This window comes from Balaenoptera musculus, chromosome X (assembly GCF_009873245.2).
Source record: "Balaenoptera musculus isolate JJ_BM4_2016_0621 chromosome X, mBalMus1.pri.v3, whole genome shotgun sequence".
Taxonomy (NCBI): domain Eukaryota; kingdom Metazoa; phylum Chordata; class Mammalia; order Artiodactyla; family Balaenopteridae; genus Balaenoptera; species Balaenoptera musculus.
Window position 1 is genome coordinate 116,182,991 of NC_045806.1, and position 27,286 is coordinate 116,210,276.

The following is a 27,286-nucleotide window of genomic DNA, read 5'->3' on the forward strand; positions in this document are numbered from 1 at the left end:
CCGCCCCCCACATGGTAGACAGTGAGGTGTGCCAGCAGGATTCCCCTTCCAGGAAGGGCTTCCTATCCAGCTGTCAGGGGCCTGGCAGGGGGCAGCCTCTAGAGGTCAGCTCCTTCACGGTCTGCCTCAGCTGCAGAACCCTGACCTCACCGGAGGTCATGTCCTTCCTGGGGCGGCCCACATCCCAGTGAACGAGGCCTGGCCATCTGCGGTCAATGCAGGCTCTCTGGCAGAGGGCACTCACGCCACAGCTCCCCACCTGATGGGCCGAGGCTTTGATGCGCCTGCATCGCAGTTCAACTTCTCCCTCTGCCAGATCCCACCTCCTCCCTCTTCCTTTTACAGGTGTTGATCCCTAATGAGCATCTTCCAGCACAAACTCCATCTGCTTTCAGAGATCCCAGCCTGTGACTCCTCTCTCTTTCTCTCCAACACTGCCTGACTGCCCAGGCTTTCGGTAAAGAGACATTCTGAGAATCTTCCTCTTCTTCTGGTGATTTAAGTGACCATCACTGTGTTGCTAGTGCCTTTTGCCTCCAAGCTGCTTGGAACCCTCTTTGGAGCGCCAGGGTTTGGGGCTTGGATTTATACCTGCCCACAGAGCCCGGATACCCAGCTGGTACTATCTGTAACAGTTACATTTTAGGAAAAGAGGAATAACTTGCAGATGGTCAAGAAATTCCAAGCTGGGTTTCTAATGATGTGATGAGACACTTGTACCTGCACTCTCCTTACCTAGAAACTGTAACCCAGTTGGTGTGATTTTACCCGGCACAGAATGGATTTGCACCTGGCACACAGCTGGGGTGACGGTAAGCATCACACTGTTGCTGGTAGAGCTGTACCTGCCAGTCTGCGGCTGTGTTCTTCTCTAAGGGACTCGCCATTCTCGGTTTCCCACTCCTGCAATTCTTCATTCTCCTCCGTTCCACTTCTCCCAGTGCAGCCTCCAGTGGTATTTTCCTTTCCATGCTCTCATTCCCTCTCCCACTACCGGGGTCTAGCATGACTGTTCCCTGTTACTTTTTTCTCCATATTTATTCTCTGTTACATAAAGCCTCCCTTTTCCCTACATCACCCAGCCTGAAAGGTCAGGATTTACTGTGGTCTGCTTCTGGAGAGAGTATCTCAGATCAGTGATAGGAGATCTGCCTCCCTGCCACTCAGCCAGCAAAAGAGGAGCCCCTCTGAGGGCCCCCACTTACTACGGAAGGAAAGAAGCAACAGCATCACTTTTCTTCTCCACAGGCAAGCACTAGAAGCATCGTCAAGGCGGCAAGACTAATGACCAAAAACAGGAGAGGCAGTTAATAGATGGTGCTTTATATAAATTGTCATTTCATACTTCTAACTGTCCTAAAAGTTAGATATTGTCACCCTTCATTTACAAATAATGAAAAGGGCTGAGAAAGAGCAATTTACCTGCCCGGGTAGCGGACAGCAGTAGAGGGATTTGAACGTAGGGCTTTCCGTTGCGAAAACCTATGCAGTTTGCACTGCCAGATGCTGACATAGTCAAGAAGGCTCACCTACCAGTCTTGGCACTGGGCCACAGGATTCTGGAAGAATCCATGACCAGTGAGTGAGTGATGCTGTGGCTTTGGTGTTAGTGGAGAGGACGCCTCTGAGAGCCGCGTCAAAGCACGCGCTCAAGAGAGCTACACACTGGGGCCAAAGGCAGAGGTCTCTCCAGAGGCCACTCCGCCACAGGCACAGTCCTACCCTGCTCCTCTTTGGTCTTCCTGCTGGGGTACTGAGCTCGACTGTCTGTGGTCAGCGCAGGTACCACCGCCACTCCTGACCAAGGCCAGGAACCAGGTTACCCAGAAGGCCCTTCGCTGTGTGGTTCCAGCTTAGAGTTTGCCACTGAGAGAAACAGACCTGGAAGGTGGGAATGAAGCAGAAGTCACTGTTCTCGGGACGCTGCGACATTCAGACAGTGTGACTTCACACATCTCTCTCTGAGCTTCCTCTTCCAGGTCACCTCTTTCAGCGAGACCTGGTGACTTCTCAGAATTCCAGTGAGTTCTGGCTTCCTCACCCCCTCCAATGCTTCAAGTTGGAGTCATTCTGTAACAGGGAAGAGCTAAATCGGACTCCATGTTGGATCTGTTTCTTTGACTTGAACCTTTGCTTTTCGTTGCTCTTGTTATTATAATCACACATAACGGCCTGCCTCAGGGAACCCTGCCCCTCTGCCTGAATGTTGAACTAAAGTGCCTCTGTTCAGCTCACAGGGAGACGATCTGACCCTGCCCACCTGTGGATGGCTGAAATTAACACACCCCCTCACAGAGGCTGGTCATTCCAGGAAATGTTTTGCAAGACTGATGGCCCTTTTTACTTTACTTCCTCACCACGTCTCCCTCTCTATTTTGCCTTTTTACTTACTTTACTTCCCTCTCTGAATCTATAAAAGAAACTGGCATCCAGACCCTGATAAGATGGTTATTTTGAGACATTAGTCTGCCATCTTCTCCGTCTGCCGGCTTTCCGAATAAAGTCGTCTTCTGTGCCTCAACATCTCGTCTCCGATTTATTGGCCTGTCGTGCGGTGAGCAGAGCAAGCTTGGACTCAGTAACAGTTAGAGACATTTGATCCTCTGGCATAAACCTTCTGGACCTTCCCTCTCCTAGCTACTCCCACTTTTTATAAATATATACATAGATATGGTTACATAGATAGATAGACAGACAGATCTCTTCTTGCTGCAATATTTCAGTAGTTCTATTTTCACGACTGCGCCCCAACTGATACAGGTTCCACCCTGAGCCTCATCACCAGCCCTGCGTTATTAAAGAGCGACTCCCTGGAAGTAATGTAACTAAGGTCCAGTCATCGAAAAGCCTTTCTTCTTTCTCTTTAGAAACCACAGAAGATTCTGGGAAGATGGTGACCTAAGCATAGGTTGTTTCCATTCTCAACTCCAGGCTGCCTGCCTCTCCTCAGCCAAAAAGCTACTGAGGTCTGCGGAGAAGACTCGGATGTGAGCGAAGCCCTAGGCATTGTGGGAGTCTCAGCAGAAAGAAGTGTTGTCGCGCCTTCTCCCTCGAGAGCTGAGCAAAGATGGGGAGGCAGCACCAGAAAGGCCCGGCCCAAGGAGACCAGGAGATCGGGAAACAGTATCAGACCTGTATTGTCCGTCTCCTAGGCCTCCTACGGGCCAAGAAAGAATGAAGTAAAGGAGCAGAGAGGCACTCTGCGAGGAGACCTGGGAAGAGGGCTGCTTCCTTCAGGTACTTAGTTTCCCACCACTTGAGGGCCTCCTAGCCTCTGCGGAGCTCTCAGAGACCCCTTCCACCATGAGCTGACCGCTATGCGCCAACAACAAAATCCTTTATAACCATCTCTGTGCATCCAGCACCCAGTGGACAGCTGATGAAGCAATGCATGTCTAAAGAAATAAACTGATTGGGGGATAACAAATGCCAACTTGAACAACTACAACAGCTATAACAACAAAATAGGAAATAGAGTCACAGATGTAGAGAACAAACTTACGGTTACCAAGGGGGGAAGAGGGGGTAGGGTGAGTTGGGAGATTGGGATTGACATATATACACTACTATGTATAAAATAAATAACTAATGAGAACCTACTGTATAGCACAGGGAACTCTACTCAATGCTCTGTGGTGACCTAAATGGGAAGAAAATCTTAAAAAGAGTGGATATATGTATACGTATAACTGACTCACTTTGCTGCACAGCAGAAACTAACACAGCATTGTAAAGCAACTATACTCCAATAAAAATTAATTTTAAAAAAAGACGCTTACACAGAGATTCAAGTGCAGCCTGAAAAGAGGCTTTCTGGAACTACAAAATGTGATTTCCCAACTATACAGTTCAGTAGATGAATTGAAGGAAAAGATGATCACTGCTGAGACCCAAAATAGTGACCTGGAAGAGAAAGTAAAAGAAGAATCACAGAGCACAAAGTCGAAAATACTAAGACAGGGAATCATGAAGGAAAATGTAAGAGACTTGTAGATCCTGAAGAATAAGAAGTCTTCTAGAAGAAGAGGGAAGAGACAGAGGAAAGGCAGTAATATTTTAAAAAGATAATAGAAAAGAGATTTGCTGAGCATAACTGCTATAAGATTTAAATAATTTAAAAGATGCAAAGAGTAACTGTTTGGAAATTAAGAAATATACTCCTAGAACACCACTGGATCAAAAGTGAAATTACAAACTACCTAGAAAGCAATTTAAAAGAACACTTTATTCTAAAACCTACTTGGGGCTTCCCTGGTGGCGCAGTGGTTAAGAATCCGCCTGCCAATGCAGGGGACATCGGTTCAAGCCCTGGTCCGGGAAGATCCCACATGCCACGGAGCAACTAAGCCCGTGCTCCACAACTACAGAGCCTGTGCTCTAGAGCCCGTGCACCACAACTACTGAGCCCGCGTGTGTAGAGCCCATGCTCTGCAACAAGAGAAGCCACCGCGATGAGAAGCCCACGCACCGCAACGAAGAATAGCCCCCGCTCGCCACAACTAGAGAAAGCCTGCGCGCAGCAACGAAGACCCAATGCAGCCAAAAATAAATAAAATAAATAATAATAAAAAAATAAAAAAAATAAAACCTACTTTGCACAGTAAACGCCTTTCTCAGAAAAAAAATTATATTCTTAAATGTCTTCAGTATTAATGAACAAAGATAAAGGAACTTAGTATTCATCTTAAGATATGTGGGAAAGAACCAGAAATTAAACTAAAAAGAACTAGGAAAAGGCTTTAACAACAAAAAAGATGGAATTAATGAGATAGTCAAAACTTGTTCTTTGAAAAGACATATAAAACAGATAACCTTCTTGCAAGTCTCATTAAGGAAAAAGGGAGAATAAATATTGACAACACTGGAAATGGAAAAGGATACATAAAAGATTTAAATAATTATAAAATGACACTACATTAAACTCTACCGCAGCAAATTTGAAAATTTAGAAAAAAGGGATGATTTTTCAGAAACCAAAATTAACCCAACAAAAAGTGTTGAATAGGTCAATTATCAAAAAAGAGATTGAAAAAGTGAATAAATATCTACCACTGAAAAAGTCATCATAACAGAGTGGTTCAGCTGTTTTAATTCAACTTTTTTTAAACACAAGTAATTTTAATATCATTTAAACTACTTCAGGCCATAAAATAGAAAGAAAGCTCTTTAATTATTTTTTCTTCCCCAGCTTTATTGAGATATAATTGACAGATAACATTGTGTACGTTTTTTTGTTTGTTTTTTGGGTTTTTTTTTTTTTTTTTGGCCGTTTGGCTTGTGGGATCTTAGTTCCCTGACCAGGGATTGAACCCGGGCCCTCAGCAGTGAAAGCACTGAGTCCTAACCACTGGACTGCCAGGGAACTCCCCAACATTATGTAAGTTTAAGATGTACAATGTTATGATTTGATACACATATATTCTGAAATGTTTACCCAAATAAGGTTAGTTAACCCAGCTTTCACCTCACATAATTACTATTTTATTGTTGTTGCTGTTGTTATAGTAAGAACATTAAAGCTCTAGTCTCATAGAAACTTTAAAATATTCAGTACCTTATTGTTAACTATAGTCTCCACATGCTGTATATTAGATCCCTGGAACCTCTTCATCTTATAACTGAAAGTTTGTACTCTTTGACCAACATCTAACCATTTCCATCAACCCTCAGCCCCTGGCAACCACCATTCTTCTGTTTCTATGAGTTCAATGTTTTTAGATTCCATATACAAGTGAGATCACATAGTATTTGTCTTTCTCTACCTGACTTATTTCACGTAGCGTAATGCCATCAAGGTTCTTCCATGTTGTCACAAATGGCAGGATTTCTTTCTTTTTCATGGCCGAATAATATTCCATTATGTATATATACCACTTCGTCTTTATCCATTCCTCCATCAATGAACACCTGGGCTGTTTCCATGTCTTGCCTATTGTGAATAATGCTGCAATGAACATGGGGATGCAGATATCACTTCAAGACAGTAATTTCATCTCCTTCAGATATATACCCAGGAGTCAAATTGCTGGATCATATGGTAGTTCTATTTTTAATTTTTTGAGGAACTTCCATACTGTTTTCTACAGTGGCTATACCAATTTACATTTCTGTTAACAGTGCACCAGAGTTCCCTTTTCTCTACATCCTCACCAGCATTGGTTATCTCTTGTCTTTTTGATGATAGCCATTCACACAAATGTGAAGTGATATCTCATTTTGGTTTTGATTTGCATTTCCCTGATGATTAGTGACATTGAGTACCTTCTCATGTACCTGTCGGCCATTTGTATGTCTTCTTTGAAAAAATGTCCATTCAGGTGCTTTGCCTATTTTTTAACTGAATTGTTTGGGTGTTTTTGCTATTGAGTTGTGAGTTTTTTATAGATTTTGTATATTAATCGCTTACCAGATATATGGTTTGGAAATACTTTCTTCCATCCTGTAGGTTGCCTTTTCATTTTGTTGATTGTTTCTTTTTCTGTGCAGAAGCTTTTTGGTTTAATGTGGTTCCACTTCTTAATTTTTGCTTTTGTTGCCTATGTTTTTGGTGCCATATGCAAACAATCATTGTCATGACCAAGGTCTAGGAGCTTTTTCGAATTGTACAGTTTCAGGTCTTACAATTAAGTCCTTAATCCATTGCAAGTTAATATTTGCGAGTGGTGTAAGATAGAAGTCCAATTTCATTCTTGTATATGGGTATCCAGTTTTCCCAACAGCATTTATTGAAGAGACTATCCATTCTCCATTGAGTATTCTTGTCTTTCTAGTGGACTCTCGATTCTGTTTCATTGATCTATGTGTCTGGTTTTATCTCAACACCTTACTGTTTTGATTACTATAGCTTTGTAATATAGTTTGAAATCAGGATGAGTGAGGCCTCCATCTTTCTTCTTTCTCAAGATTGCTTTGCCTATTCAGGGTCTTTTGTGGTTCCACATGAATTTCAGGACTGTTTTTTCTATTTCTGTGAAAAGTGCCATTGGAATTTTGATAGGGATAGCAATGAATCTATAGATGGCTTTGGGTAGTATGGACGTTTTAGTAATATTAACTCCTCTGATCCATGAACATAGGATATCTTTCTATTTGTGTATTTTTAAGTTTCTTTCATCAATGTCTTTTAGCTTTTGGTATATAGATTTTTGGTTAAATTTATTACTAAGTATTTTATTGTTTTTGATGCTCGGTAGTGGAGACCAGTGTTGGGAGAAAGGCTGGAGGTGTACAGGTGCACAGATGCTGGGTCTAGCTGCAGGTGAGCCTAGTGGTGCCAGTGACAGGAGACAGGGCCAGATCCAGGTCCACAAGCAACTGCAGAGGCCCTGGCTATCAGTGTGCACTTCCACAGCTATAGGATGTTGCCACAGATGCACACATGCCAATGAAGGCTGGTGATGGGTGTCAGGCCCACAGTGTGCAAGTGCACAGCTGCAGGGTCTAGCCCTGAGAGCACACACAGTGGTGTGGGTCAGCTGTGGGGGTTCTAGGTTTGCGCCTTGCACTCCTGCAGCCACAGAGGCCTGGGCTGGCTGCCTGTGCAAATTCAGGGCTCGGGTGGGAGCAGGGTGAAGGGAGTGGGGAGGGACTCGGATGGCTAATGTCAGTAGAGGCAAATAGCTGTGGGGCAAAAGCCCAGTGAAATCTGTAGGGGGTTTATGGTGGGTGTGTTGGCCACTGGTTTCTTTGGTGGAGAAAGCTGGGGTCATCTACAGAGCAGGTCAATGGGAACCCCCTTAATTCTTTTTTAGGAAGCCAGTCTAAATTTAATATTCAAATCTACAAAGGAGGCAACAAAAAGAAATCCATAAACACTCACTTTTAAAATGTAGATGCTGGGGACTTCCCTGGTGGCCCAGTGGTAGAGAATCTGCCTTCCAATGCAGGGGATGCGGGTTCGATCCCTGGTTGGGGAAGATCCCACATGCTGCGAGGCAACTAAGCCTGCGAGCCACAGTTATTGAGCTCGCATGCCACAAACTACAGAGCCCACGTGCTCTGGAGCCTGCGCGCCACAACTAGAGAGAAACCTAAGCAGACCGCACACCGTAACAAAAAGATCCTGCATGCCTCAACAAAGATCCTGTGTGCCGCAACTAAGACCTGACGCAGCCAAAAAAAAAAAGGAAAATAAATAAATACTTTTAAAAATGTAGATGCTGAAATTTTGAATACAACATTAGCAAATACAATCCAACAATCTTTCAACAAAGTAAAATTATAGCTACATAGAACCATAATTCTTCACCATTCCTTGTGTCCAAGAATTTTTACATGTGATTTTGGAGTTCCTGCCATCAACATGGTATACATTTCCCTGCCCATTAACTTTGGGATCAGTCAAATGCCTTTGGGTGAATAAAATGAAGTAGAAGGGTACCACTCCCCGGGCTAGGCCTCAAGAGGCCTTGTGCATTGCCGCCTCCCTTCTTGTGCTTCTGCCTGCTTGCCCCACAAGGAGGATAAGAGTCACCTGGGGCAAAGCTGCTCCCACCACCACAACCTGAAGCAAAGCAGCCCCATCAGACCAACAGACTTACGGCAACAAGCAGAGCCACTCAGCTGAGCCCAGACTAGACCAACCAGACCCCAACTAACCTGAAGAAAACATGAGCAGTAAGAAATGATTGTTGGTTTTGAAGCCACTGCAATTTTGTCTGGTTTGTTTCACAGGAATTACTGACATATAGGATTACATTTGGAAATGCAAAGGAGGTTCAGTATCAGCAAATCTATCAACATAATTCATTACATCAGCAAATTAAAGAGGAAAACTGTATGAATAATGATATCAACAAAGGCTTAAAAGTCAACTGATAAAATTCAGCTGCTCTCCTAACACATTTCTAAGTTAAATAGGATTAGAAGGAAATTTCTTAAAATAATACAGGTTGTTTACCAAAAATGGATGCCAAATATTATCCCAAATGGCAAAACACTGACCTATTTGAATAAAATTCAGAAGTAGACAAGAATGCCTCTTACCCCCATTATTATTCAACATTGCCTTGGAGATTCTAGCTTATAAAAAAGGCAGAAAAAAAAAGAGAGAAAGAACTAACAAATATCAGAAAAGGCATCTATTTCTTCGTCTGCTAGTGGCATATTTGTACAGCTACCCAAACAAAACACTCTAATAAAATCTGTGAGACTTATTGAGAGAATTTGGTATGGTAAAGCATACAAGGTTACTATACAAAACAAATAGTGTTTCTCTATTCAAGCAATCAACACCAAGAAATGAAAATGGGAAAAATCATGTTCATAATAATGAAAAAAACCTATATAACAAAAAAAGTATCAGGCCAGTATGAAGAATTACAATAGCTTACTGAAGGACATAAAATCTGGAAAAAGGGAATGAATTAAAGAATCATAAGACTTTATATCATAAAATGTCAATTCTCCCAAAACCAATACCCTTTTTAAAATTCCAAGTTAAATTCCCAACATGATTTTTCAAGGAAAAAAGAGGGAATTTATTTTTACAGATGGTCCCCCGTTTATGATGCCTCGACTTACGAGTTTTCGATTTTACAATGGTGCAAAACCAATATATACTCGGTAGACAGAGAAAGACAAATATCATATGATATCGCATATAGGCGGAATCTAAAAAAAAATTATACAAATGAACTTATTTACATAACAGAAAGAGACTCACAGACTTAGAGAACAAACTTATAGTTACCAGAGGGGAGGGGTGGGGTGGAGGGATAGATTGGGAGTTTGGGATTGACATGTACACACTGCTATATTTAAAATAAAATGTCTTTCCATTAAAAAAAAAAAGTGATTTTGCTTATGAATTTTGATAATATGAATATGTGGTATATCTGTGAACCTTTATGTTAAATGTTTGCATTTATATAGATATAGATATAGATATAGATATAGATATAGATATAGATATAGATATAAAGAAACCATACTTCGAATTTTGAACTTGACCTTTTCCTGGGCTCGTGATACGCGGTCAGATACTCTCTCGTGATGTTGGGCAGCGGCAGCCATAGCAGCTCCCCATCAGCCACGCGATCACGAGGGTAAACACCCGATACCCTTACAGTCATTCTGTACCCAGACAACCATTCTGTTTTCCGCTTTCAGGACAGTATTCAATAAACTACATGAGATATTCAACACTTTATTTTAAAATATGCTTTGTGTTAGAGGATTATGCCCAACTGCAGGCTAATGTAATTGTTCTGAGCACGTTTAAGGTAGGCTAGGCTATGATGCTCTGTAGGTTAGGTGTATTGAATGCATTTCTGACTTAGGATATTTTCAACTTATGATGGATTTATGAAGATGTAACCTCATCATAAGATCAGGAATATCTGTATACATAATCTTAATACTTAGATGGAAGAATAAAAACCTTAGAATAGCCATGAAAAATAAGAATAATGAGAGAGAAATATCTTAACCAGATATCAGATATACCCTAGCGTCACCATAATCAAGTCAAAACATGGTAGTGGCATGGGAATAATAGGCAATTAGATCAGAGGAATGAAATAGAGAATGCAGAATTAAGTCCCATATATAAGCAGTTAATACATGGCAAAAGTATTATTTCATTTTAGTGGGAAAAAGATGGATTGTTAATGAACAATAAGGATGCAACTGGCTATTAATTCGGAAGAGTAAAAAACTGGACCTCTATTTTACGCCCCAAATCAGTAGTTTCCGGGTAAAGACATATTTAAATATAAAAACAGTAAAAGTCCTGCAAGAAAATCTAGGAAAATACACACGCAACCTAGGAGTGGGAAAACCCTCTTAACCAATCTTTAGAACCCAGAAGTTATAAAAGAAATTTAACTATATGCATTTTTTCAAAATTTTGCCACAAGGCCCAATAATTAAAATCAATAAAACAAGAAATTGGAAACAGAGCTGCACACAGGGAGTAGATGAGGGGCTTATAGCAATAATATAGGAGGAGGTCTTAGAAATTGACAAGGAAAAACAACCCATTCAAAAAATAGGGAAAGGATATGAAGAGCCACTAAGTAGCAAATCCAAATGGCCAAAAATGTTTTCAAAAGATACTCAGACTCATGGATAGCCAGAGAAACTCAAGTTAAAATAACAATGAGATGACCTTTTTCATAGGACTGTTAGAACTTAAAAAGAGCAGAAAGATCAACTGCTGGTGGGATTGCAGGCAAAGGTGTACACCATACATTACTGGTGGAACTGTGCCTTTGTTACATGCGTTTTAGAAAGCAATATGGCAACATTTAATGAAATTTAAAACAACATGTATACACTCTTCAACTTAGCTATTTCATTCCTGGGAATCTGTCCCAGAGTAAGAAAAAAAAGTGCAGGTGAGGGTATATATACAAAGGTGTTTATTGCAATGTTGCTTTTTAGGGATCAAAAAAAAAAAAAAAAATGGAAGCAAAGTGAATGTCCACTAAAAGTTGAATGGATAGATAAGTTGTTCTCCATCACAAAATTCTGTGCAACCATTAAAAAGAATGAAACCAATCAACTGCAGTTGACTTGTAGGTTTCGTTGAATGAGAATAATAGTAATAATGCTAATAGCAAACACTCACATATAGCGCTATTTTAAGTGCTTTATGTACTTTAACTCAATGAATCCTCATAATAAACCTATGAGATAAGTACTATCATCATCCTCATTTTCCAAATGAGGAAACTGAAGCCCAGAGAACCTAAAGTCACACAGCTAGTAAATGGTAAGAAGAATAAGATCCAGAAATGTTTAAGTAACATGACATAATTTTTGTAAAATAATCTATAACAAAAAAGATATATTCATGTGTCTATGTGTACATATGCATGTTTTATATAATTATATGAGAATAGAAATATGGAAGGATACATACGAGGCTAGCAATGCGAGTTATATATTTTTATATAATTACATATTATATATGTGTTTAAGTAGATTACAAATAATTAAAGAGCCACAGCATTTCAATAATGGACGATTCTAGAGGAGCTGCAGTTGCTACACCAGGTGAGGCACAGAAGGGAAGTCTGCCCCAAGTGAAGCCCCTGAAGATCTCCATCACCCAATGTCTCCTGCCCCGCCTCTGCATCCCTTGGCACTATACTCATCCCTCCCTTATGGCAGAACTACTGTATTTAGAAATGCCAGGTGCTTTCCCATCCTACCTAAGCCAAGAGACTTCCTGGAATCCAGTCATCATTGTGCTCTGAGATTTCCCAACCACAGAAGGCTTCTCAGATCCCTTTCTGGTGGATAAATCTCAGATTTTGGGCATAGAGACGGAGAGGATCTGCCTCACATTCACCTTTCTTAGGGAAAATAAAGCTTTATCTTGGGACAGTTTCTATCCTCGCTTCATCTACTGCAAGGTGATTTAAACTTTACGATTCCACTGACACTGCACACTCAGGCCTAAGGTGTTTACACAGATAAATGGACAGAGATCCCTCCTCCCAAGGAGCGTGGGTTCTTGAGAAAGGATATATCTTTTATATTAGGCACTCAGTGGATGTTTGTTGAGTGAGAGAAATGATGATGTACAGAAATCATTCAAATAAAAGGTAAAGAGTGAAGTATTAAATTACGATCTATAAACAAAATGCTTTGGGAGTGGAGAAGCATGAACGCTTTGAGAAATGGTTTCATAAAGAGATGACACTTGAGCTAGATGCAGTGTTTCTGAAAGCGTGGCAGCATCAGACCCTCTGAGGCACAGGAGAACTCCAGACCTGCTGAATCAGAATCTCCAGAAGTGAGTCTCAGGAGGTGGTATTTTAAAGAAGCCCTCGGAGTCCTTCTTTTGCACACTGAAGTCTAGACCACGAGAAATGGGGCAGATTTGGGTGTGCAGAAAGGTAAGGAAGGACACAGCAGTCAAAGGCATTAGCAGAGTGTCCAGGCATGGAAGCAAAATGGAAAGATGAGGAATGAGATTGGGAAGGTGGGTTAGGGCTCGAACATGGAGGGCCTGGGGAATGCCAAATGAAGTATGAACTTTTTCCTGAAGGCAACAGAGAATCATCAAGAGATGTGGGACAAAGAAACAAATGAACAAAAACAGGAGGACCTTGACTTTCACAGTGCCTCCCAAATCTGACCATGCATCAGAATTATCAGGATGGCTTGCTGAAAGTCCAGGTTCTGGGGCTCCACTCCCAGACCTTTTGAATCTGAATTTCCAGGGATGTGGCCCAGAAACTATATTTTTAAACAATCTTTCCAGGTGATTCCTGGGCAGCCAGCCTGGCATTGGTTCATGAAATGGAGTATGGGAAGCATCGCTTTACTGAAAAATGCATTCCTGAAAAGTTGTTTGTTCATGGAGATTTTCTTAGCGGAGTCATTTGTTCAAAGTACTAGACAAGTGTGCTATTTAGAGGCAACATCCAGCAAATCGCCTTCTCTAGAGTGTTTCAATAAAACGAATACCCAGTTTGAATGCAAAACCCCTGACAACTTTCAATAAAATGTGACAACGCGTTTGGGTGGTAAGACCAGCGCCTGGTATTAATGGTGCCATATGGTCGCACAAATGCAACATGGGGAAAATAATTCAAAACATTCTAGCTTCATCTAGATTTGCAACAACATGAATGAACCTTAAAGTATTATCGGAAAGGAGAAAGCACTAGTACGATGTGGTGTCAATAGAACCACGGCTTCAAGATGGAAATAGCCGCCATGTGTATCCATTTTGAGGTCACAGGGAAAGCTGAGGCAACACTCTAGGTACAGACCAGGTCGTCACTCAACCCAACTCATGCTCCTATAAGGAGGATTAGACAAGATGACTTCCAACATTTTTCCTCTAGGTTTAAGTTTTTTTTTTTTTTTTGGCCTATGTGGCTTGTGGGATTCTAGTTCCCCGACCAGGGACTGACCCCGGGCCCTCGGCAGTGAGAGCACGGAGTCCTAACCACCGGGCCGCCAGGGAGTTCCCTAGGTTTAAGATTTTAAGTTTATGGTATTTAGACACTCATCTACCCCAAAGATGGGTGAAAGGAAGAAAAAGTAGGGATATAATGTTCAAGTATCAGTCAGTAATCCATTCTTCTACAAAATGCACACAGATGATTCTGAGTCTAAAGGTTTGTTTCCTCCAGCCATGTAATATTTTAAGATTGTAGTTTTCATTTAAAGTAAGCATATCTGTTACTAAAGTGTCTCTTCGTTTTCATGAAAACACCTTGGTTTGGCAAGCTGGAATGCTGGCATAGTACTTTGCATAGCAAATGCTCAAAAGTTAACCTTAAAAGCAAGAAATTGTTAGCGTTTAACCTTCCCACAGCCAAGGCAGCTTCTTTTTCTCTCAGAGCGCTCCTAACCTCTCCCCCAGAACTTTCCAGCTCCCCTTCAATTCCAACTCCTTCCCCAAGGCCCATTGCTATAAACGGACTAGAAATCAGAGATGAGTCCCGACAGGGGTATTGCAGGGAGGAAAGGGAATCCAAGCAAGTCTTTTGTGCACCTGGGGTGGATTCCCTCTGTCACAGGGCCTGCCTGAACTACAGGAATCTCTGCTCTAGGCAGTTCTGTGTCGCTCTCTGTCACTGTACAGCAGAAAAGGTAAACACAGATAACCAGTGCCCTGAGCCAAGTTCAAATTCTCAGCGTTAGTAACAGGAGAGGAAGGACAAGGCACCTAAAAAAAAGGCAACTCTAAGTAGAGATGTTAAGAAAGGGTTAAATTTAACAACTGAGGTGCTTTCCTGCTGGCTAATATCTTGGCTTTTGGGCAGGAGGGTGCAAGGAAAGGAAATAATTGACAAACATTATAGTGTGTTGGGAGCATGGACTCAGACTTTTATTCCTAAGCTACGTCCTGCCCTGACATTTGCCTCCCTGACCCAGGCTGAGGAAACCTGGGCTGGGGTTACCCAAGAGGATCACAGTTCCAGTAGCATTTCCCCCAAGGAGTTTGGTTTCACCTACCTTAGAAGTGGAGATGCAATGGGCCCGGTGGTGAGGAACAAGCAATATTCCACCATGGACCAAACTCTTAAAGGGACCTGTTGTTATTAGTGCCGACGGTCACGCGCTCCGGGGGGGAGGAAGCTTCTCGGTCATATCATCACCATGCGTGTCTGAGATTTGCAAGAGTCTGCATCTGAGCCAAAGCGCCCCCAGCTCCCTAAGCCCCTCGTGGTTTCAAGGGCTCCAGGCAGGACAAGCAAATAGTCCAAAGTGATGGCAGGGGTCAGTGGACCCCGTGCGGTGCATATCAGACTGTTCTGAGGAGTGGTAAGTCACAGGGTCTATACTGCAGCTATTTTTAGTGAAACCAAATTCCTTCCCCAAGTTCTCTTGCTTCCAACTTGTTCTAAGTGTAGAAGACCAGCTGTGGTCAGATCATCTTACGGGACCAAGGCTCTGTCAAGGCGAAGGAAACAAACCAGGGAGGTGGAGCTAAGAGCTGGCGACTGCTGGTGCTTTGGCTTCTCACTGTCTCAGGCATCTGCAGAGGAGGAGCCTTTGGAAAGGAAAGTGTTACCACCCAGGGGAGTGGGCATTCCCCTCCAACCTGGCAGAAACCTGAGAGGTAGATGACATCAGAGGGAAAAATCGAGAAGTTGGCAGTCCTTCCCGTCTCCTCCCCAATTCCTACAAACTCTCTCTCCCTCTCTCACATGCGCACACACACATGCACTAGCACGCCCAAGTGCGTGCCAGGTCCTACAAACCAAACCCGGATCTTGGCCTGGAGTTGCTAGAAGGGTCTAGAAAAGAATGTCATCATCCAGGAGGCAGGCCAGGGGTGAAAGTATGAGGACTGGTGTCTAGTCACTTTGCAGCTGTCATTCATTGTTCTCACAGGTAGTTTTAATGGGGAAGATAATTCATGGCGAACATTTATTTTGGATCCAAATCTTGGCCAGAGATGTTAATTCAGAAGAAGACAGCTCTCTGGGGCTTCCCTGGTGGCACAGTGGTTAAGAATCCGCCTGCCAATGCAGGGGACACGGGTTCGAGCCCTGGTCCGGGAAGATCCCACATGCCGCGGAGCAACTAAGCCTGCACACCACAACTACTGAAGCCTGCGCTCTAGAGCCTGTGAGCCACAACTACTGAGCCCGTGCGCCACAACTACTGAAGCCCGTGCGCCTAGAGCCCGTGCTCCACAAGAGAAGCCACCGCAATGAGAAGCCCACGTACTGCAACGAAGAGTAGCCTCTGCTCGCTGCAACTAGAGAAAAGCCCACATGCAGCAACGAAGACCCAACGCAGCCAAAAATAAATAAATAATAAATAAATAAATTTCTAAAAAATTAAAGAAAAAAGAAGACTGCTCTCCGGGATCCTGAGAGTGCGAACTGCCTTTCCCAGGTTCACCTAGGTGAGTGCTTTACAAACTGTGGGCCATGACCCACTTATACAGTAGTGAAAGCTATTTAGCGGGTTGTGATCAGCATTTAAGAATGAAAAGAAATCAAATAAATAGAGTAGAAAAGAATAGAATTTAATAGAATAGAGTAGATTGCACACAGTAAGGGGGAATATTGTTCTGTGAAACTTTTGTCTCTCCTATGGACATGTGTACTCAATCACTTCATAAAATGTACCTCTTACTGCTGGTCATCATAAAATTTGTTTGAAAAACACTGAGCTACATGATTTGGTAGAAAAGAGCATGAAGATAAGCCCTCGGGCAACCCCAATTTCATAAATATTACTACTACTACTACTATAACCACTATTTTGGGGGTGTTTATTATGTGTCAGGCACTATTCTATTTCATGTTCATCATCTTATCTAATCTTTATCACAAACTTCTGAGGTAAATTTATCCAATTCTCCAGAAGCAGCAGCAAGGCTCAGTATCAAGTTCAAGCAGCAAGTAAGGGGAAGCACCAGGGTATAAATCTAGGTCTGTCTGTCTCCAAAGTTTGTGTTCTTAACCACTCTAGACCCGTCCCCTCTTTAATTGGTCAATGTATGGTTAAATCCATTAGTTAAACACATATGAAAAGCCTGGCTGTGCTGGTGGCTTTATATAAAATAAGATGAGATATTTAGAAAAATAATTTCAGATTCCCAAAAGCTTCTAGTAAACTCTTATTAGAAAAGAGGGCTTCATTTTGAATTAGAATTAGTTGCCTATTAAAACCCCACACCTCACACCCAGACTCAAGACCCTCTAAGGGGCATCTGAAAAATCAGCTGGAAGAATATGATTTCCTGGTACTAGATTTTCATGGCCTTACCCCTCTAGTTGCTTCCATTCTATTCCACACAGAAATCTTGTATCGGGCCACATTTGGTGATCATCTTTTTATAGTTGGAGCTAAATCAGTTCAACCACTTCTGAGTTGATGAGGGAAAAAAAAATCATACTTCTTCCACTTCCAAAATAAGCTTCTCTTCTGGGCACACACAAAGCTCAGAAAAGGCTGAAAATTAAAACTTCCCACTTCACATATGGGTACTTTTAGGCCCTCATTACTTTTAAATTTACTTTTAAAAGTCCTAGTGATTTGCTCATTTTGCAGACTCCTATGTTCTGTTGTCATTTTTGTAATTCCCACAGCACACACCCTACGCGCAGACTCCGTGTGTTATCGACCAGAGGTATTGGCCTCAATAAGTGCCAATAAAAGGGGGGGGTGCTGAGTAGGGACATAAGTACCGAATACAGCCTCGTGCAGGTTAAGTAAAAAACGCCCCAAAGGGCAAGCCCCGCTTTTGTTTCCTGGCTGCTTGCATGGGCCAGAGCGATACCACCTGGCTGCTGGCTTCAGAAGGGACTTTTCTCCGAAGCAGGGCAGGCTGAAACCTGACCTCACTGGCTTTTCACTTCTCTGTAGTATTTCTTGGCCACTCATCAGAGCTTCTGTGATCTCTTTGTTTGAAATGAAAACTAATTGACTCATAACCACGTGCAGAATTTCCAGGCAAGAAGCTCTCCATTGTCACGAGCGACCTGACCAGACCCTGGGGCCACAGGTGCTGTCAGGAGTACAGCCCAAATCTCAGCTCGGCACCATGGGGGCCCGGCCCCTTCCTGGCTGGACTTCACCCTCAGGGGCCGACATTTATCCCCACCTGTAGCTACATCCTTCCGACGCTTTTCAAAACAGGACCAGTTGTCTCAGTCCTCGCATTCTCCCGGCTATTCTATTTTTGCTGGGATGGCATCGGATATTGCAGGCCTGCCCCAGCCAGAGCAGGGCTGACTTGTTGAAAGGGAGTCCTGGGGCTCCCCGCCCCAGGACGTGGCCCGAGCCCTGCCCGCTCTAGTGGTCACACTCGCGGAAGCAGGGCGCGAAGGACAAAGTCAAGGGGTTCTACTTCTCAACCTTACCGCTCCGCCTGAAGCTTCTATGAACAAAGGACATTTAATAATAGAATTCCTCCTCTGGTATTTATAGCACCAATTGCTCAAAGCTGTGTTAGGCTTTAGGTTTTAAATCCCAGCCTTTGTCATAACCTCCCCCGGAACTGGAGCAGACGGCAGGTATTAGCAGCCCCACTTTGCAGACCAGGAGACTGAGGGATGGATGAAAAGGGTATTATTCCAGGGACAGACAATGAGCAAAGGCAGCCCCGAGGACAGGAAAGCCCGCCCAAGCCCGGCACCAGGCTGAGGGAGTTTGGTCCTTCACTCCTTCATTAATTCATTCGCCCGACGTTGATTAAGTTCTGATTCTTCTCTAGCTACTACACTAGACACCAGGGAAACAGAGGAGCACGTTTCTGTCTCCTGTTTCTTTAACAAATAAATTTCCAGGAAACAAGAAAGGAAGGGGGAACTTATGATTAAAAGAGATTTCAGAGACCAAATGCAATGTACCAACCTTGTTTAGATCCTGAATCAAATATAACAACTCTAAGAACACATTTGTGAGGGACTTCCCTGGTGGTGCAGTGGTTTAGACTCACGCTTCCACTGCAGGGGGTGCAGTTCGATCCCTGGTTGGGGAACTAAGATCCCACATGCCCCGAGGCCAAAAAAAAACCACATTTGTGAAATGATAGGGGGAATTTTAATATGGACTGGACGTTTGATAGTTAAGAAATTGTTAATTTTCTAGTGTGATAGAATTACATTGATAAAATTACCTTACCATTTAGAGACACACTGCGAAGCATCTGTAGATGAAATGATATGATATTTGAGATTAGCTTCAAATAATACATGATTAATAGGAGGAAATGGGCAGGGATACAGATGAAACAAGAATGCCCTTGAGTTGATGGTTGTTATAGCTGGGTAATGAGTACAGGGTAGTTCACTGGACTTTTCAGTTTTGTGTGTGCTTGAAAATTTCTACAACAGATGAATAAAAATCATTTTTCAAAAGAAAAGTCATGGTACCTGCTCTCAAGGAACTCCCAGAGTCAGAATCACCTGGAAACCTCTACTGACAGTCATTTATGATGAGCCCCACCTCTCCTAAGCTACAGTGGCCAAGATCAAGGAACATAAGGACCCAGCATGGGGTCCCTGGTCCAGAACAAGTGGCGGTGGAAGGGGGGGATTGGGAGGGAAGCTTCTCAAGTAAAAGGAAGGATCTGAAATGGGAAAGGCCTTGAAAGAAGGTCAGTGAGGTTGGTGCCTATAAAGCTAGGGAGGGTATGACCCGAGATGAAGTTAGAAAGTAGGAGGGGAAACAGATTACACACAGGGCCTCATGGGCCACGGTAAAGAGTGGAGACTTTTCCCTGAAAGCAAAGGGAAGTCAATAAAGCACTCCAAGCAAGGGGTTGACATGCTTCTATTTGCATTTTTAAAATATCCTACTGGCAGCACGGTGGGAAATGTAATGGGGGAGATAGGAGGGGAAGCAGGGGACCAACTGGCCGACTATTAGAGAGGACCAAGTGAGAGACAATGGCGGCCTCTTCTGGAATAGGGGGATGGAAGAGAACTGAACAGATTTTATAAGAATTTAGGAAACAGAATTAACAGAATGAGGCGCCTATGTGGAAGTGAGAGTGAAGGAGTGGGAGAAATCAGGGATGTCTCCTAAGTTTGTGTCCAGAGTGGGTAGATGGCGGAGGTGGGGATGAGGGTGGGGTGAGCACCTTTAGGAGAAAGTGAAGATCATGAGATTAGTTTTGGATCTGGTGCCCAGTGTTCGCTGGGCAGTTCAGCCAGGGTGGTGTGGCATCACCAGGCGGAGGGCTGAGTTCAACTAACATCCTCCCACTTGGGCAATCTGCAGGCTAATTGAGCTACCTGGGGTGTCACGGTGCCCCACTCATTACTGCCCCAGGACCATTTCCAAAGTGGCCATGCTGGGTCTGTGCTCTCTGTTTTCTAGGAGCTTCTTTTCGGGGACCTTGCAGGGATGAGTCCAACTGCTCGGTAGGATGGCACAGGCAGAGTAAAAGACGAGGAGATTCTGGATCAGCCTGGAAGTGCTAAGAGAGACCGCAGGACCACTACCACACGCACCTCCCACCTGGAGAGACTCTCGAAGTGCCTCCCCAGCCACGAGCCCACCTGTTCTTCACAACAGCACTGTGACAAAGGCAGGAAATGACGTATCTGACAGGTGTGGAAAGTGAGTGTGCTCTGATGACAGTGACTGTGGCGTCTTTGTCCATCCCTCTCCCTTTCTCCCCCTCGGTACCCCAGCACCTAGCACGTGGCTTGGCACAGAGGAGGGACACAGCAAGCACGTGGTGAAAGACAGAAAATGATTTCATTCAATCTTAATTAAACACAGGAAACAGCAGCACCTTCCCCGAACTGTCCAGACACTATCTAAGGTTCCTATCTAAGGCTATCTGGACACCGTTTCCAGAAACACAAAACTTACCCTACAAAACAGGTAGTTTGGGGGGGGGGACTGTTTTCATTTATTGTCATTTGTTTTATATATAATTTCAAAATGCCAAATATAGTAAATGCTGGGGCCTAGCATTCCAGAAGCCATACGATCCACAGTGAAGAAGACTGTAGTCAAGGAAATTGCTTCAATAGGCACAGAGATTGTCATCTGGGAAAATGAGATTTGCAAGGAAAGCAGCAGGCCTTCATCCCAGGAGCCTGGGGTCATAAACATCCTATGAGGATGGCAACAGGACAGTCAGGGCTGGAGACAGGGAGGCCACGTTAGGGACTGTGGGAAAAGAGGAAAACAGCTCCCTGTAGGGGATCCAGAGAGGCAGAGAGAGAGGCAGAAGGCCCAGATCTGAGGAGAAGGCCAGCTCTGGAGCTGTTCAGGTCCCTCAGGCTGGGGTCTGCACGCGGTCAGGGCTACCTTACCCAGGGGCCAATGGATTTCTGGTTTGGAAGGTAAGGGGGAAAGACAGCGGGGACTTCCCTGAATGTATCAGTTAGGACTTTACATCAAAAGTGATAGAAACCCAACTTGAACAGGCTTCCCCTATCAGGTGGGTCCCTCTCTGATAACCTCAGAGATACAAGTCTAGTGGAAAGAGACCTACCTCTTTTCCAATAATACCAACCAAAATTCCAGAATTGAGTCTCATTGAACTGGATTAGCACTGTGCCCTAGACCTTGGAATTCATCAGTAGGCCAGGCCCAGGTCACATGCGTAGGCATGTGAGGTGTAGATGGCGGTCAATCCCACGCAAACCAACTGTACTGAGAATAGGAGCCAAACGGTTCCTCAGTGAAAAATGAGTGTCATCAGAAGATGGGGAAATGAAAGCTGGGTGGGCAGAAACAGCAGAATTCCAGTGCACTGGAGGACAAGACTGTGGAAAATAATACACACAAAACCCCTCGAGGGGAATGAGCCCAGGCAGGAGATGAGGAAACAGCACTGGAGGAGGACGGCGGGGGAGTGTCAGTGGAGAGACGGAAGGGTGATGGGCTTCAGAGATTTTTGCCCTGTGTTTGGGGCAGCAACAGAATTCTTCACAGGACTGAGGAGAAATGCTCTTTTGCTGGGCTAGTCCCAAAAAGAGGGCCTCAGCCTGGTCACATGTTGGCGAGCAGCTAAACACCTGTACTTTGGGCCAAGCAAGTATTGTTTGTTTGTATCCTTATTTCTCCTGTCAAATCACTCTGGTCCAGCCTCCTTCATGAATCTCAGCTATTGTAAAGGCTGACATGATTGATACTGTACGACAGAGATCCTGGAGCCGTCATACAGGAAAGGGCTCCTGGACCACCAAGCCAGAGTCTGGCTCTTCCGATTCCAAGGGGAGTAAGAGAGTAGGAACGAGAAGCTGAAAAGCTGTCTATCAGCCTGTTGGGGTCATTCCATCTCTTTGAGTTTTAGTTTTATGATCTGTAAAACGCAGATAATGTCTTTGGAAATACCTAGCATCCTAGCTGGTTCATGGTAGACTCAAAATTACCATTTCTTCTTCTGTTCTACCCCCCATCCTCCAAGGTGAAATGGAAAGCCAAAGTACTTCCTGAAAGTATCTGTTAACTCATCAGCTGAACCATAGTCTGAAATCCTGAAACCAGAGCTAAGCCACCTTATGCCTCTGGCCCTCCTGACCCCTTGGTGTCACTGGGAATTGCCTGGTGGGCTGTTCCCTCTTATTCTGTGGAAGAGTGGAAATAGTCAGACCCCAGCCTTCCCAGGAATCTGGGGGTGTTACTCATCTGCTCACTCAAGTGAGCCTCAGAGGTCATCTGGTCTAATTCCCTCCCACATGTTACTTACAAGGAGACGGAGGCCCAGAGAGGGGAAGAAGTTGGCTCAAGGTCACACAGCATCTGAGGGACAGAGTCAGGAGTAGACATTAGGGCTGAAAGACCAGTGCTCTTTCTATTGCTACACAGCTGCTTATAAACCTTTTTTATTTTCACAAAATGTAGTATATTTATTAGCTAAACCAACTTCTTTTCAACATACATCTACAGTAAAGGCTTTTCAGAGATGAGGCAAAAAGATGAAATGAAGACTGTTCCTGAAAGAAAAGAGTCACCCTACTACTACTCATCCAACCGGGGCTGATTATGTGGAATGGGGGGTGTGAGGAAAGGAAGCCACTAGGCCTAAGCCACATATTCACAGTCTCAAAGTTCTACTTTTTACACCATCTAACAACAACGACAACAGCAAACATATAGTATTTGGTATGTACCAGACTCTGCTCCAAGACCTTTACTGATAATAACTCATATAATCCAAATAAAGTTATACTACAGTGATGTTAAAAATGTTAATATATTAATATTTTAAACATAGCACAAGTGTTGTAACCCTATTTTAGCATTTCTTCTTTTCTTAATCTATCACAAGCTTCAAACAATGAAAGAGGCCTGGGTATTGACCTTGGAAAGGCCCTGCTACCATCCACTCATCTATCCATCCATCTATCCACTCATCCACTCATCCATCCATCTACCCACCCACTCATACACTCATCAGTCCAACCATCCATCCAGCCATCCATCCATCCACTTATCCATCTATCCATCCATCCACCCACCCACCCACCTACCCCTCCATCCGACATTTGCCGCATTCCTCCCATACATCAAGCCTTGTGTTTGGTGCTGGTGATGCAGAGATGAAGAGAATACACTACCCGTGCTTTAGTAGTGGGGAGAGGAGGGATAAGTATGAACTTACATGGAAACCACTGTGGGACAGTGGCATAAAGGCATGGAGGACGGGCACCTTGCCAAGTCTGTTGGCTTAGTTATTTTTAGTGGGAAGTGTCAAGGAAGACTTCCTTAAGGAGGTGCCACCTCAGAGGAGACCAGGAAAATAACAGTAGGAGACTTCAGCTTCTGGAGTAATAATACCCTTGGAAAATCTGATGAAAATTGTATCTCTCTAGATAAGTGCATATGTACACTTACACACACATTTTACCTTTTCACAGGTGAGTTTAAAATCCAGCTCCATCACTCACTAGCTGTGAGACTTAGAGCCTCTGCTCTCTAATTGGTTAAATGAGACTAACAACAGAACTTGTCTTCCTCTCGGTAGCTGTGATGATCAAATGCAAATTTGTGTGTAAAGCACCTGCAGAGACTTGGCAATCAATAAGTTGTCGTTCTCTATCCTTCTCCTAAGTGGAATTTAATTTTCAAAAGCAATGAGATGACAGTGTAGCCAAGAGGGTAAATTGATCTTTTTCTGTTTCCTACAGAGTCTATTGTATTTTTTTTCCTTCTTCCATCATGCAGATTAGTTTATGTGGCTTCATTTTCCCAAGTAGCTTTTTATGGCCAACCCCTTAGATTATTTGGAGTCCCTTAGGGTACCCATAGAGATGTGATCCCTGCTTAGGTCAGGAAGCCATTCTTTCCCTTTGCGAATCTTCTTTTCTACCCGAAAGGACTTTAATGTATCTTCTTCTAGGGCTTCTAGAAGTCCCTGGCTATATATAGATCAGCGATTCTAACAGGGTAATGACTGGCATGGCCTGGAGGTGCTGTGTCAGGCCTGCAGAGCAATACACCACCCCAACTCATCTCTTAGCTTAACTTCTAGGGTCTGTATTAGTTTCCTAGGGCTCCTGTAACAAAGAACCACAAACTGGGTGGCATTAAACAACAGAAATGCATTCTCTCACAGTTCTGGAGGCCAGACGTCTGAAATCAAAGTGTGGGCAGGGGTGATTCCTTCAGGAGGTTCTGAGAGAGAATCCATTCACTGCCTCTCTCCTAGCTTCTGGGGGTTGCTTGGCATCCCTTGGCATTCCTGGGCTCCTATGTGTATCACTCCAATCCCTGCCGCCATCTTAACGTCCCGTCTCTGTGTGGTTCTGTGTCAAATCTCTCTCTCCTTTCTCTTAGGAGGACACTTGTCATTGCATTTAGGGCCCATCCAGATAATCCAGGATGACCTCATCTTGAGATCCTTAACTTCATTACATCTGCAAAGACCCTTTTTCCAAATAAGATCCCCTTCCCAGGTTTCAGGAATTAGGACATGGACATTCTCTTGGGGAACCACCATTCAATCCACTACAGGTCTTACTTCCATGACCAAAGTCTAGCTTTTTCAAGCCTGGCGATTTGGCTTTTTAATGATGTCACTACCTTTGAGTAAAAGGGAAAAATTTATCAGTTACAAATTGGTGCCAGACCCAGGGCTGGGGGCTGGATCTACATCCCCTCACTTAATCTTCAGAGCCCTGTAGAAGGCAGATGCTCAGATCATCTTTATTTTGCAGATGAGGCTGAGAGTCCTTCAGTCATTAGCCCAGGTCATACAACTAGTACATAATGAAGTTGCATTCCAACTCATCTCTGCCAGAGTCTGAAATTTCACTTATTGAGGACTGAGCCTGGGCAAGGCACTCTCCTATGTGCTTTACAAATCAAAACACATCTAACATTCATAACGACCAGACAAGTTAAATACATTATTAATAGTCCTCCCCTCCCTGTAGATGAGGAACCTGAGACACAGAGAGATTTAGTAACTTGTCCAAGGGAACATGGCTAAAAGACCATGACCCTGGATGTCCTTCATTTGTAAGATTAAGAATGAAGATTTAATAAATGTGCACTACGTCAGTCACTTTGTGTTTTTCACATGGAGTCTTCCCTGGAAACTTGCAAAACAGATTATTATTATTATGTTTTACAGAAGGGAAACCAAGGCTCAAAGGGGAGAAATGACTTGCCCATGCATGATGAAGTGGGATACCAACCTAGGTCTTTGCAATCCGCCAGGGAGGATCTAGGGAGATGACGTACGTGACTGGGACTCACTTTGAAAACAAGACAGGTATTAGGGAAAATGAAGTACTTACCCCGTCCTTAGAGTCTTCTTCCTCTTCATCATCATCATAATTGCCATTGCTGTCAGCAGCATCAAAGTACCGCAGCAGTTGCCCGACCTGAAAAGTCCAAGGCCGCGGTCAATGATGCCCGGGGGTGCTACTGGCTCACACAGCTCTGATCTCATCCTGACACTTCTGAGAAAAATATTACATAACCCGAGGGAAGAAGGATGAGTTGGCATGAGGCACACAGTTCGGTCACATTGCAGTCACGCTTGGAGTGGCTAATTAAGCATCAAGTGTGTGCCTCCTGGCAATGGCTGCAAAGAGGGTCAGGACAGAACCCCTCACCCCCGACATGCATGAGGAACTGAGAAAGTAGAATATGGAGAGCCACGTGTCACCAAGGGCTTCTCAAGGGGGGCCCAGCTATTAACAACGCTCGGGCAGGACCGGGGACTGAGGGGAGGCTAGAGTTGATGCCACCAGAAATGCTGGAGGTCAAGGGCAGCAGGGATCCCCCCTCCCAGGGCACGCTCCCCAACACACCAGCTCCAGCTCCTGCTTTCCCAAGGCTTCATTTTGAATGATACCATTAAGCCTGAACCCTCAGCCTGTCTGACTCCTTCCTCCCCCTCAACTCCCGTGGAACCGGCACTGTGGTCGTTGCCCAGGTCCTACAAGTCTCCTCACACGCTACGCTTACGGCCCCACCTCTCTTCTGAGAAGCTCTTCCTCTTGCACTGCGACTGTGTGATCTAGGAAGCACCCCACCTCCCATGCCCGCTGTGGCCGTGGAGGTGGGGTCCACCTTCTGCTGGGCGTTTTCAAATCGGAGCTGGAGGGGAGGACCCTCTTTGTTCTTCGGTCAATGGCAGGATGTGAGCTTGAGGTAGCCCTACGGTCAGCTTTCTCACCTCATGGAGAACGCCAGCCTCCAGCAGGAAAGGATGAAGCTGCCCCATGAAGAAAAGAGAGATGAAAGAAAGAACCAATGCCTACAAGCATTCTTCTTCCTGTTTGCCGGCTGTCCCCAAGGCTAGCTCCGTTCTTGTCCTTCCCCTGGCTGGATCACAGGAGCCCACACATTCCTCCCTTTTTCGGTTTAAGCTGAATTGAATTGTGTATCTGTCACTTTCAATGAACAGTTCTTATACCCTCCACTTGCCAAGGAGAGTCATAATTATCCTATCTAGTCCATGGCATTGGGGGCCTCATAACATTTCTCTGAGGCAGCTGGTCCCATTCTACAGATGAGGAAGCTGAGCCACGGAGAACTGAAGTGAATCGTCCTGAGGCGCCCAGCGAGTCAGTGGCAAAGCCCGGAATCTGTGTTCTTTCCCTACCCTTGCTCCTCAAAGTTATTAACCTAATCCCTGCGACATGTGTCAGAGCCCTCCCTCCTTCTTCTCTGTCCTCCCTGCCCATCTGCTTAGGCTAGGGCCTCTTCACTCCTTCCCTAGTGGAGTGTACTAGCATCCTAACTAGCTCCCCTGCCTCTCCCCACCTCCAACCCACTATTTCCGGTCAGGATTCCTAAAGCATACTTACTGGTTATATAATTTGCTCAGTTAAAAAGTCGCTGTGGCCTTCCCATTGCCTACTCAATTAACTTCGGAGCTTGGCATTCAAGGCTCTTCCCAACCTGGACCTAATCAACCCTTGTATGTTTC

General features: G+C 44.1%; 1 protein-coding gene across 2 annotated transcripts in view; it reads right to left on the reverse strand.

Annotated features, from left to right (window-relative positions):
• The window catches only part of FGF13 (fibroblast growth factor 13), a 532,516-nt gene extending 517,287 nt beyond the window's left edge, over positions 1-15,229 (reverse strand). Inside the window, exon 1 of one of the 2 annotated variants that reach the window (XM_036839752.1) lies at positions 14,926-15,229. The gene's annotated coding sequence lies outside the window, so the exon portion shown is untranslated. The remainder of the gene's footprint in view (positions 1-14,925) is intronic. The other variant, XM_036839757.1, reaches the window with a different exon arrangement.
• Between the last annotated feature and the right edge of the window lie 12,057 nt (positions 15,230-27,286).